At 44.5% G+C, this 13,488-nt stretch overlaps 1 protein-coding gene and 1 non-coding gene across 2 annotated transcripts in view; one reads left to right on the top strand and one right to left on the bottom strand.

Moving 5' to 3' along the window:
• The window catches only part of lasp1 (LIM and SH3 protein 1), a 164,061-nt gene that overhangs the window by 90,900 nt on the left and 59,673 nt on the right, over positions 1-13,488 (top strand). The window lies entirely within an intron of this gene.
• On the bottom strand, positions 9,777-9,848 carry trnac-gca (transfer RNA cysteine (anticodon GCA)). Its single transcript has one exon. It is a non-coding gene; the product is annotated as a tRNA-Cys (tRNA).

Here is a 13,488-nt window from a genome sequence, read left to right as displayed (position 1 = left end):
CCCATCCGACTTCACCTTCTGCACCAGTGTGTGTATATCCCTCTTGAGTCGCTTGGTATGTGGTTTGTATTCATAGAATATGTGGCACAGAGGAACACTATTTGGCCCATTAGAAAGAGTGATCTAATTACTGTATCCCAAGTCTTTCCCCAATGCATGGCAAATTTTACCTCTTCAAATATTTATCCAGTCCTCTATTGAGACATACTACTGAATCTACCCTTTCAGAGTCCTCATGACTTGCTGTTCAAATTTTTCTCCCTTGTATTTCCTCTGTTTCTTTGCCATTTGTATTAAAAAGTGGAAACAATTCTGGTGAGTCAGTGACTGGGAAGGTTGCAAATCCAGTTTAAATTGGGGCAGCACAGTGGTTAGCACTGCTGCCTCACAGAGCCAGGGAGCTGGGTTCAATTCTTGACTTGGGCCACTGTCTCTGCCAAATCTACACATTCTCCCCATGTCAGTGTGGGTTTCCTCTGGTGCTCTGGTTTCCTCCCACAGTCCAAATACGTGCGGGTTAGGTGGATTGGCCGTGCTAAATTAACCTCTGAGTGTCAGCAATACTAGCTAGGGTAAATATGGGGGACTACAGGATTGTGGTGAGTGCAAACTCGATGGGCTAAATGGCCTCCTTCTTCTCTGTAGGGAGTTTATGATTCTAAATGCATGAGGTTATGGGGTTAGGGCCTGGGTGGAATTGTGGTAGGTGTAGAGTCAATAGGCCGAATGGCCTCCCTTTGCACTGTAGGATTCTATCTGTATTCTATCTGCACTGTTGCCACTTATGTTGAGTCTTTGCCTTCTACTGGCCTTTGGACCTATAAGGGTTGTGACTAAATGTCTCCTAATTCCTTTGGGATCATTTTCCCTTTTGGAAATATGTTTTCAAATTTCTTTATAAATTTGTCACAATTACAGAGAGTTTGTGAACAAAAAAGAAAGTTTATCTGATTGTCATCACACTGCTGTACTGTGGGAGCTTGCTCTGCACCAGTTAGTTACATTTCCTACATTGCTAAAGTGATTACACTTCAATTATTCACATAATCTGCTGCAAAGCACTTTGGGGTGCCTTAAGTCCATAAAAGTCTTATCTTGCGTTTTCTCTGGATCTTAGCAACCTTAGCCAGCACCTTGACAAAGAGATTAACAGTTCACTTCTCTCGTTGGTGCTCTTGTATGAAATTACTGCCAAGCTTGTCTACGTAACCAAGGTTACAGAAGCTTGAATACGCGTGAAGCATTCAGAGATGTTTGTGAGAAACTTATTAGGGTGCTATATAAATGCAGACATTGTCACGTTAATCACCTTTGCCATCACCTTTGTAAAGCTCATCCGTCTTGCAGTCTTACCACAGGAGCTCCTTTGTAATGGGCACACAAACACAAAGGATTTGCCCTAGTGACGTAACGATATTATCACTGGACTAGTAATCCAGAGATCCAGGGCGAGACCTGGGGGCCTGGATTCGAATCTCACCGTGGCAGATGGTGAAATTTTTTGAATATAAGAAAAATCTGGAATTAAAAGTCTAACAATGACCTTGAAACTATTGCTGATTGTTGAAAAAAAAAACCATCTGGTTCATTAAATCTGCTCTCCTTGCCTGTTCTGCCCGATGTGTGACTCCAGATCCACATCAATATGATTGATTTTCAAATGCACGAGCAATGGAGGGCAATTAGGGATCAATGCTGGCCTAGCCAATGACACCCACGTCCCATCAATAGATTTTAACAAGTGCTTCTTTTGTAGTGCCTGATGGAACATTGAACAGAGCCATATTTTTGTGTGTCTATAATGATCTTGGTTTGCCTAAAGTCAGTTCATTTCTACTACGGGCTACAGCGGGCTGTGTTGCAATGGGGAAAGATGCTATGCTCCCCAAATGATACAGGCTAGTGTTTATGCTCCACGCAAACCTCCTCTCATCCCAATTTCACTTTTCCTCATCAGCACAATCTTCCCTTCTTTCTCCTGTCTTGCTATAGGTCCTCCTGAACTGTCAGTGACTTTATTTTCCAGTGCTCAGTTGAGGAAGAAGAAAGTGTTCAGTATTTGCTGAGTTGATAAAATATCTGCTTTCAAAATAAGTAGCTGGCGCCCGGGGGCCCTGCAATGGGAGTTTAATTTTTTTTTACAAAGGCCAAATTCCTTCTGTTTCAGGAACTGTCTTTAATCTGTCTTCATCTTTTGGGCTATTTTTCCCTGTGGGACTATTTTATAGTTGTTTGTCCTCTTTCTCTGACTTTCTGCCCTTCACTCTTACTGTGTTTTGTTGAGACAGATTTACATTTTACTCCTGCGATCCTGTTAGCCGGAGATCATCAGGAGATGCCTGACCCCAGTTCTCTCTCCCTCTCCCCCTGTTTCCATAGAATCATAGAATCCCTACAGTGCAGAAGGAGGCCATTTGGCCCCTCGGGGCAGCCCCGACCACAATCCCACCCAGGTCCTATTCCCGTTACCCCACATATTTACCCTGCTAATCCCTTGACACTTGGAGCAGTTTAGCGTGGCCAATCAACCTAACTCACACATCTTTGGACTGTGGGAGGAAACCGGAGCACCCGGAGGAAATCCATGCAAACTCCACACGGACAGTGACTGGGGTCCCTGTGAGGCAGCAGTGCTAACCATTGTGCTACCGTGCTGTCCCTCTTATTTGCACTTATTGTTATTGCTTGTACTGCAGCTTTTCTGTGTTTAGTACTGTGGCACTCCTCAAGTGATGTTCAGATATTTCAGGCTTCTTCAGAAACAAAAGTTATTTGTTGATAAGGAGAAATTTGGTAAAGGGGATTGCAGCCCACGGCCAGAGCCCCAGTTCCTACACAGTTACTACATGGCTACTTAATGATCCTGCCTGAGAGAGGGCTCCACCCTCTGGGGTGATCACTCGCTCTCCATCCCCATTGGTCCCTCAAGCCAGGTGACCCTCTTTTGCTGTGCTGTCTTAAAGGCACAGACACCATAATCACTGCCTGCACTGCTGGTCTATACAGGAGCCTCTGGTCAATATGGCTGTTCAGGATGGCTTCATGCCCAGTCCATAATGCTGAGTGTTACCAGCCATTTATAAATTGGGAAAGACTAAACCGCTTGAGGCTCTTTTCCTTGGGTTATCCTTTGGCCTTCTCTGTTTTAATAGAGGCCTTCTAAAGTAATGAAGGGGTTTAATAGGGAAGACAAGAGGAAGGTGTTTTCCACTTCTGAAGGATACCAAAACTAGTGACCATAAATATAAAATGATCCCTGGGAAATCCAATGAGGAATTCAAGTTTGAGAATGTGAAGCTTGCCACAACAGCACAGGAACATGCCATTCAGCACAATTGGTTTATGATACACAAAAACCTTCTCTCAACCCTCTATCTCTCGCCTTTTCAGCATGACTTTCTATTCCTTTTTCCCTTTTGTATTTATCTGGCTTCCCCATAAATGTATCTATGTTATTCATTTCAGCTAATGAATGCGGTAGCGAGTTCCACATTCTAACTCTGGATAAAGATTGGTTTCGTCAGTGGTGAATTGGGTGTGGGTATTTCCTTGTGGTTTGGGTGGCACAGTGCTGCCTCACAGCGCCAGTGACCAGGGTTCAATTCTGGCCTCAGGTCACTGTCTGTGTGGAATTTGCACATTCTCCTGCGTGGGTTTCCGCCGGTGCTCTGGTTTCCTCCCACAGGCCAAAGTGCGGGTTAGGTTGATTTGGCAATGTTAAATCAACCCTAGCATCGGGGGATTAGCAAGGTAAATAAGTGGGGTTACGGGAATGGGGCCTGGGTGGGACTGTGGTCGGTGCAGACTCGGTGGGCTGAATGGCCTCCTTCTGCACTGTAGGGCTTCTATGACATTGGAAGAGTGGAGAGTAATTGTTGGGAAGGAACATTGAAGGAGTTTGCAGAGTCAGGGTGGTGGGACTTGCCATACTCTTCTGATGCTGCCATATGTAACAATCAGATTGCTGCGTGTTTTGTGAGGCGTTCTGGGATTCTGCCTCACATCGGTCAGCCTTAGTGACTTAAAAAAGCCTTATGACTTGGTAGCACCAACAGCCACAATATTGTAGGCAGAAGGGCCTGTTCCTGTGCTGTACACTTCTGTTCTATTCCTGTATTAAGTTTATTTATTATTGTCACAAGTAGGCTTACATTAACACTGCAATCCCCTAGTTGCCACAACCTGGCGCCTGTTCGGGTACACTGAGGAAGAATTTAGCATGGCTAGTCCGTCTAACCAGCACGTCTTTCGGACTGTAGGAGGAAACTGGAGCACCCAGAGGAAACCTATGCAGATACAGGGAGAATGTGCAGACTCCACGTAGACAGTGATCTAAGCTGGGAATCGAACCCAGGTCCCTGGCGCTGTGAGGTAGCAGTGCTAACCACTGTGCAATCAGGTCATAAGAGACTCAAAGACAGAAATTATTTTCTTTTGTCCTGCTACATTAATCCAAGCCTCTCTTCAGGGGCTGACTCCGGATGAAGCTAATAGTTATTTGTCAAATGACCACCAAAAATGAGGCAATTAAGACTTGAGTTTGAAAAAGAGCGTGTGAACGGACACTTTTAGATTCCGCCAGAACAGAATGAAAGATTTGCATTTATCTGTTGCCTTTCAGACCCTCAGGATGTCCCAGAGTGTTTTGCAGCCAATGAAGTAATTGTGAACTGTGCTTATTGTTATAATGTAGGGAAATGAGAGAGCCAATATACACACTGCAAACTCCCACAATGTTATTGACTGAATATTCTGTTTTGTGATTTTAATTGAGGTGTAAGTATTGGCCAGTGCACCAGGAGCAATTCATGCCATGGGATCTTTTGCATCCACCTGAGAAATCTCACCTGAAAGACAGCACCACCAACAATGTGGCACTCCCTCTGGTGCTGCATTGAATGCTGGCTGAGGTTTGCTGCAATGGGACTCGAACCCACAACTTTCTGACCTGGGCGGCAGTGCCACCCTCTGAGCTACAGTCAACACCCAGACAGGGCGGTGCAGTTCCAAAGCAGACTGCCTGGGAGCTAGTGGAGGTGGATGGCGTTGCCAAATTCCAAGAAAACGAGACAGGTATTTGCAGAGAATGTGATTGAGGTGTAGGAGGAATAGATTATGAATGTTAGCACTGTCTGAGTTTTGGTGGATTGTGTTAGTCGATATGTTTCTGAGACACATTGGCTGAAATCATGTTTTGTTCAGTTCTCAAAGTGAAGCTTTCTGGTCAGTTGGAAGGAACTGCTGGGCTAGTTGTTGGGACAGTAATGGGCAACCTCGGCTAGTGAGCGGGCCACGTGGTAGTCCTTCTTCAAATCAGTAGGCTTCAAGATTGAAATTGGGCTTGACCCCATGGCTAAGATTAAGTACGCTTAATACATGCTGAAAATTTCATAACACATTATAGAAACTGCTTAATCTTTTGTACGTCAATAAAAATGTCGCCAACTTCAAATGGTAAAAACAAATTAATATTTACACTTTGATTGGATGCAGCGCACAACTCTCCCAGTCAATGTTGTGTGCGATTAGCACGCACTTCGCTTCACTTGACTTGCCCTTGCTTTACGTGCTTATCAGTTCCTTATACAGGTAGAGAAACTATGTGGACAGGAACTAGTGGAATGCAGCAACTCTATGCAGGGGTAACAGTCAACAAAATGTCTCACGGACTGCACTCAGAACCCTGATGGGCGGAACGATGGTGTGGTGGTTAGCACTGCTGCCTTACGGTGGCAGGGACCCGGGTTTGATTCCCGGCTTGGGTCACTGTCTGTACAGAGTCTGCACGTTCATCCCATGTCTTCATGGGTTTCCTCCACATGCTCTGATTTTCTCCCAAAGATGTGCAGGTCAGTTGGATTGTCTGTGGTAAATGCACGGGGTTATGGGCAGTGAGCAGGGTGAGGAGTTGGGTAAGATGCTCTTTCAGACAGAGTGCCTCCTATCCCCCCAGCAGCTGTCTGTATTCCCTGTGTCAATTGCTGCATTGCCCACACCCTAACTTGAACACATCCTGTTCACCTGAGCCATCACCCTCGATTTCGCTGCCCTGTATTTTCTCCCAGTCCAGCAATGCCTCAAATTTAAAATCCTTTTGTTTAAATCTCTCCATGGTTGCATTATCCCTTCCCATCCCCCCCAACAAACCAACTGTGTAACCTCCCCAACCTCTGCACTCTTCCAGCTCCGGCCTCTTGGTGCATCTTGGAAGTTCTTGGCTGAAGCCCTGAGATCTGGATCTCTGTCCTGAATTTCTCCTTCATGATGCTTCATAAAAACCTATTTCCTTGACCAAGTCTTTACCCACTGCCTCCTTCTTCTCTCCTCTTCCACCCCCACCCCCACCCCCATGTTACTTTGTGTCCAATCCTGTGGGAAATGCTCCTATGAATTACCTCAGGAAATTTCACTCCGTTGAAAAGTGCTTTATAAATACAATCCCGGAATTCCATTTAATGATGTCACCATGTAGGTACCTCTGGCGGATTCATTTCCGGAACCATAGTTGCTGACATCATGCCGCAATTTAATTGAACACCAGTGACCAATTGTGATTTGAAATGGCCTTGCTTCAGATGCGCAGTGCCCTCGCTGTGCCACTGGTTCTCGGGGAGATCAGTGTGTGAATGGGAGGGTGGCCTAACCTTCTGCAATGAAGGCCTTAAACTTGTCAGCGAGTTGCATTTCCCAGTTCTTTCTGATCATAGATTCCTATAGTGCAGAAGGAGGCCAATCGACCCATCGAGTCTGCACCGACCACAATCCCACCCAGACCCTATCCCTATGCATTTAACCCTAACTTGTCCCCCTGACTGAGGGGCAATTTAGAATGGCCAATCCACCTAACCCGCATATCTTTGAACTGCGGGAGGAAACCGGAGCACTCGGTGGAAACCCACACAGACACGGGGAGAATGTGCAAACTCCATACAGACTGTGACCCGAACCAGGAATCAAACCCAGAGCCCGGTGCTGTGAGGCAGCAGTGCTAACCACTATGTTAACCATTAACCATTAACCATTAGCCACCATGCCACTGATGTTGGATGCAGGGTGGGTTTCATTATAAAGCTTTAATTTAAACATCTTCTAAGCATTCCAGTTGAATGAGACAAACAAGGATAGTAATTCAATTATTTCTTTATTTAACACTTCTAGTGCCAACTCAAACATAAACAGTTGCTACTCAATAACTCTACTGAACTTTAATCCAACTGAACATCAATTTTAACTATTGAACTGAAAATAGATACCACCCAGTTAGGAAAACCATAACCAAGAAATAGCGTCGACATTAGAATCTATCTTCTTCTCTGAAGTATCCTTCAGGGTACAAGATCTTGTTGCGTTGGTTGGTCTCTTCCGAGTTATCGCTGCCAAACAAAGGGCTCACGTATCTTCTTATCTACAATTTTCCACTTGATTCCGGAAGATTCTTTGTCATCCAGCCAACTGTGTCACCAGAAACAGATCACATGGCTTGAACGTCCAGTAAAATTATTTTTGAAGGACGCCATTTAACTTTACATGTCCCAAACATAATAGCCATATAAATCAGAGATGCAGGGTCTCAGAGTAAACAAGTTCCCCGATCTGACCAACACAGAGAGCTTCAGATCGCAGCTCCCAGACCAGAGCCTCTTTACCATCTGCATCTCGTTTTAATCTATAAATTGACCAAAATTCCCAGCATGCTTAACTCTCAGCCAGAACAGCCATTTTAAAGCCACAATTGTCATTATTATTGTTAAATCATTGTTTAGCCGTTTTTTCTCAGTCCACAGTTCCGCAGTGACTTTGCAGAATGACAGCAGTATAAAGAGGGCATTAATTCTTGCTTGGTTATTAAAAGTCTGCTTAAATTCCAATTGCAATCCAGTGGTCATGACCCACTGCTATCTCTTCTTTCCCACTGCATTCTGACCTCTGGCTGTAATTTTGTGCTGGAAGTCTTTATTGGGATTTAACTCTTTAACAATCTGGATAGACTGGGACTTTTTTCTCTGGAGCATAGAAGGCTGAGGGATGATCTTATAGAGGTCTATAAAAAAAAATGAGGGGCACAGATCAGCAAGATAGTCAACATATTTTCCCAAAGGTAGAGGAGTATAAAACTAGAGGGCATAGATTTAAGATGAGAGGGGAGAGATGCCCAGAGGGGCAACTTTTTCTCACAGAGGGTGGTGAGTGTCTGGAACAAGCTGCCAGAGGTAGTAGTAGAGGCGGTTGCAATTTTGCCTTTTAAAAAGCATTTAGACAATTCCATGGGTGTAGAGGGATATTGGCCAAGTGTGGGCAATTGGGACGAACTTAGGGGTTTAAAATAAAAGGGCGGCACGGACAAATTGGGCCGAAGGGCCTGTTTCCATACTGTAAACCTCTATGACTCTGACTCTAATCACGGCAGCCAAGATATCCAAACCAACTCAACTGGAAATAACCATTTGTTTTTCTGTTGAAATTTGCAGAGGAGAGAAGGAGGACTTTGCAAATTATGACAAAATGTTTCTTCACTTCAGTATATTTGCCTCATGACTTATTTACAGGCCTGCTTGAATGGGAACTGAAAAGAGGATCATGCTTTGAGTAGACGGACTTCTTCATTGAGGCGGAAGTTGATTGAGCTTCCAGTTTGTTGGAAGAGGAAGAACTCTGTCTTCATCCAGCCCGAGCAGAAAGCAGATTCACTGACTGTTCACCTCGAGCTCTGTTTGTGGGGTGGGGTTGTGTGAAAAATGGCTGCTGCGTTTTCCCCACGTGCAGATCTTCAGAATGACTCCTTGTTGGTGAAGGACTTGGCCGCGTTTCTCAAAGACTCGATCAGGCGGTGTCTTATGTTTGTCACCACCTGCGTAACTTTGAAACAACTTGAGAAGACCAGAACTGGATCCCATCAACGTGAAATGTTGTTAATAAATCTGGGAGGGAATTTGGGAGAAATCCTTTTGGAAAAGAGGTGTAGCGAGAATGTGGAAATCGCTGCTGCAGGGAATATTTGAGGTGACTGGCCGAGGGAAGATAAAGGATTTTCATTTAAAGGGAAGCTGAATAAGTTCATGAGGGAGAAAGAACTAGGATGACAAGGGCACTGTTTTGAATGAGGGATCAGGAGCCCAACAACCTGGAATAATTTTGGGTCCTAATACTGTGCCCAAGCTGTGTCTTCCTTGGCCAGGATTTAAGCTCAGTGCCCAGTTCCAGGTAGAAAGCGACTCTAGGGGTTAGGGGCTTTGTGCCTGGTGGCAGCAGTCAAGGCGACAGTTATGTCGGAGGCTGCCACTGTCTTGTTAATCTGAGTAGGCAGCTTCTGTCAAACATACGAAGGCCGACAGTAGCCTTTCATTACAAGGTGGGACTGATTGACCTTAGGTACATATTTATAAAAACCATGACCACTGTTGTGTGCCCTGTGACACTGACTTGTGCTTTCGAAAATCTGTCTGTTTTGTGTTAGCCACTTAACAATCTCCCTAAGGCGCAGGAGGGCCCTATTCCCACGCGTCATTCCTTTGGGAATCTGAACTTGTCTGGAGATGATCTTGATGACTGTGATTTTTGGTGCCTGCCTGCATTGGGCCCTGCCACGTTGAAAATCCAGCCTGTAGTATGAGTGGGAGAAGGCTCCCATCGATCATGAACTCCAACACAGGTGCTCTTTTAAACCAGCTTCCTTAACCAAGCTTTTTGTCACCTGTCCTGATATCTCTTTACAAATAATAGAAACATTACAGCACAATGCAGGCCCTTCGGCCCACAAAGTTGTGCCAAACAAGGAAAGGGGACACCTAGATTTGGACCAGGGACCTCTTGATCTGCAGTCAAATGCTCTACCACTGAGCTTTACCCCCAATGCCCATTACAGATTTAAACATTGCTAATACTTCCTGTTCAGTTGATAGAAACATAGAATGATTGCAGCTCAGAAAGAGGCTAGTTGGTCCTTTGAGGCTGTGCCAGCTCACTGCAAGAGTAATTCACCTGGAGGAAACCCATGCAGACATGGGGGGAATGTGCAAACTCCATGCAGACGGTGACCCAAGGCCAGGAATCGAACCCGAGTTTAAAAAATGGAACAATTGAATAGCTTGTATTTTGTTCTCTGACCTTGTATCTTACTCTTACTCCCCCACCCCCACATTTTACACCAGCTAGACACGGATAGAGTAAAATGAAATTATTATTCACCCAATGTATCCCCAGAGCAAATAGCTCTTAATCCATTCAGTGAGTAAAGGTTCAATTGAGTGCCTTTAACAAAAGATTTCCAGTTCCATTTAAAATGACTAACTGGTCTTAGCAAATGACCTACAGTCTGTGCTGTGCTAATCCAATGTGATGAACCTCACGTCCTGTGAGATAAGGATGTATTGGTCTTTCTCAGTTGCACATTGAGTCTCTCGCAATGACGTGGGCATGAATCCCTGGGCACAGTTTCAGATTTGAGTTGACATGAGGGCCCGAGGTGCTGGTAAACTCATTAGCAACAGCCTGTGTCGAATCTTAATCAGTTTGCGTTTCAGTGCTCAGTGATTAATAATGATTTTTCCAAGCCTGCGTGACGCAGCTTTGCTCTCCGAAACTGTAGCACAAAGTGGAAATGTTCATATCAATAAGCTAGATTTAAAAGCCCTAGGGGAATTCACCATTGAACTAAACTTGCAGGATAAGTTTTTGGGATGTCCTTATTGATGGATTTGAATAACGTTGAGTTTGTTTTTGCGATGCAATGGGGCAATGCATTGAATGGTCATGGTTGGATTGGGATTTGAAAAGGATTTGATAGAACAAAGTATGCGTACATTGGGAACGGCATGTAGGAGTTGTATCCCCTGATCTAAAATTGTTTTATTTCCACTTGGCTAAGCTTGTTCATTCTTGTTTCCCATCAGAGGATGTACTTACAGTGATGGCTTTGTGTGAAATGGAATGACTTGTTAACTAATGGTTGCAAAGGGCTTCAGCACCAAATTAGTGGGCAGTTTAAACAATAATCAACTAGAGCAGATGTGTGATCTGGGCTTGGAAATATTTGCTTTAATTTTCCTGGTCACAAGACAGTCTGCTCACAGAAGGTGAGAAAATATTTACGACCAATTCTTAATGAGGACTGAAATAGTTTTGAATTGATGTCCTTGGTAATTATTGTAAGAAGTCTCACAACACCAGGTTAAAGTCCAACAGGTTTATTTGGAATCAGTTTTTGGAGCGCTGCTCCTTCATCAGGTGAGTGGAGAGGTAGGTTTCACAAACAACCTCTCCACTCACCTGATGAAGGAGCAGTGCTCTGAAAGCTCGTGATTCCAAATAAACCCGGTGTTGTGAGATTTTTTTACTGTGCCCAGTTCAATGCTGGCATCTCCACATCATGGTAACTATTAGGAGGAGGTTGTGTAGACGGAGGGGGGTGCTGAGAGAGCAGAGAGGGACTGAAACACTGCTGCCTCATAGCGCCAGGGACCCGGCTTCGATTCTGGGCGTGGGTTGCTGTCTTTGTGGAGTTTGCATGTTCTCCCCGTGTCTGCGTGGGCTTCCTCCAGGTGCTCTGGTTTTCTCCCACAATCCAAAGATATGCAGGTTAGGTGGATTGGCCATGCTAAATTGTGCCTTCATGTCAGGGTGACTAACTAGGGTAAATGCATGAGGGTAGGGCCTGGGTGGGATTGTGGGCGGTGCAGACTCGATGGGCCGAATGGCCTCCTCCTATATTATAGGGATTCTATGATGCCCTGCATTGGATTTCTCCCTTTCCATCCCTCTTGGGTGCAGGTGAACAGGTGCTCTTAGAGTGGGTGACCTTTCATAATGCCTGCGTTGGGTGTAATTCCTTTCTAATGTTTAATGGGAAGAGTTAGCCTTTAAGCTTCTCCCATCCTCAGTAAAGTTCAACTCAGGGAAGATAAATGACCTTTGCAGTCCAGTTTCTTCCAGGACTAAAGTGAAGACATTTTTACAAATGCCTCATTGTCACCTTAGGAAATTGTGAGGTCAAGAAAGAAACCATATAAATTCAAGCTTTCTCTTTATTGTTGAAAGACTTCAATTCTTTGCCCAGGTCACCCTGCCCTATTGCTGTGATATTTAGCTTCATACCAGTGAGATTTAAGGCTGATTGGTTGAATGGAAAGAGTTTGCTTCAATTGAAATGCCAAATGAGAGGATTATTTGGCAAATCTTCCTTCAATTTTTCTCAGTCTCTCTCATCGAATGACCGTTAAAGTTTATATATTAGTGTCGCAAGTAGGATTACATTAACACTGCAATGAAGTTACTTTGAAAATCCCCTCGTCTCCACACTCCGGCACCTGTTTGGGCACATTGAGGGAGAATTTAGCATTGCCAATACACCTAACCAGCACGTCTTTGGACTGTGGGAGGTGTCAGAATGTAACCAATGACAACTTTGAATTGCTCATAATGTGACCAATGGGAACAAGATGTAAGGGTCAGCTGACCCAGTAAACCATGGAACCAATCACAGAGTGATATAATAGTCAGCTGACCAGCTGATTTACTATAAATAAGGAACTATGTAGCATTGTGGAGAGCTTGGAATAGCTCAGAGTGAGGCTCCAAGTTTGGAGTAATGATGTTTCTTTATTAAACCCTTTTCTTTGATTTATAAGTTGGAGTAAGTTTTGTTGTATTTTCATTAGCTGCATTTTGAAGCATTCCTTCTGAAGAAGGAGGAGGAAACCCATGCAGACATGGGGAGAATGTGCAGACTTTGCACTGACAGGGCCTCAAACCTGGGTCCTGGCAGCAGTGCTAATCACTGTGCCACCCTGTTTGGGAGGGCATTCTGAGATTTTGACCCAGTGGTAAGGAAATAATGGCGATATATCGCTGCGTTAGGATGGTTTGTGCCTTGGAGGGGAAGGTGACCATTGGTCCTTGGTGAAAGTACAATATTGCCAATAAGGTGGTCAGTGAGGGACCTTCTGCAAATGGGGAGGTTTTGAAATCTCTGCAATTTAATAGCTAAGTCAAACCCTTTCTCAAGTACTTTCTGCGGGCCCTGGTATTATGCAATGGCAACTTGCATTTATATAGCACCAGAACATTTTGTAAAATATAACAAGGTACATGGCAAGAGCCTATCACAAGACTAAAAAGGAGTCAGATTTAGGCCATGTGATGAATAGCTTAGTCAGAGAGGCAAACTTGAAGTAGGGCCATGAAAAAGGAGAGCAAGGTAGCGTTTTGGAGCAGGCTAGGGGCTAGATAGCAAAAAACATGGGGAAATTTTCCAGCCATTCACATCCTGCTGCAAGCGGGGATGGAGAATTTGACTCTTGGCCAAAATCTCCATTCACTGCAGTGAGACCAGAAAATTCCACCCACGATTCCCAATGGCGGACTAATTAAAATTGTCAGTGCTGAAGAGAATAGCATTGGAGGAATGCCGATATCTCTGAGGAGTATTAACTTGGAGAAGATTGTGAGATTGGGAGAGATGAGACCATGGGTTGATTTTTAAAAATAAAAACA

The sequence above is a fragment of the Carcharhinus amblyrhynchos genome, chromosome 27 (genome assembly GCF_965287045.1).
Source record: "Carcharhinus amblyrhynchos chromosome 27, sCarAmb.v2.hapA, whole genome shotgun sequence".
In the NCBI taxonomy this organism is placed as follows: Eukaryota; Metazoa; Chordata; class Chondrichthyes; order Carcharhiniformes; family Carcharhinidae; genus Carcharhinus; species Carcharhinus amblyrhynchos.
The sequence above is the reverse complement of the archived record's forward strand: the minus strand, read 5'-3'. Positions and strand labels throughout refer to the sequence as shown.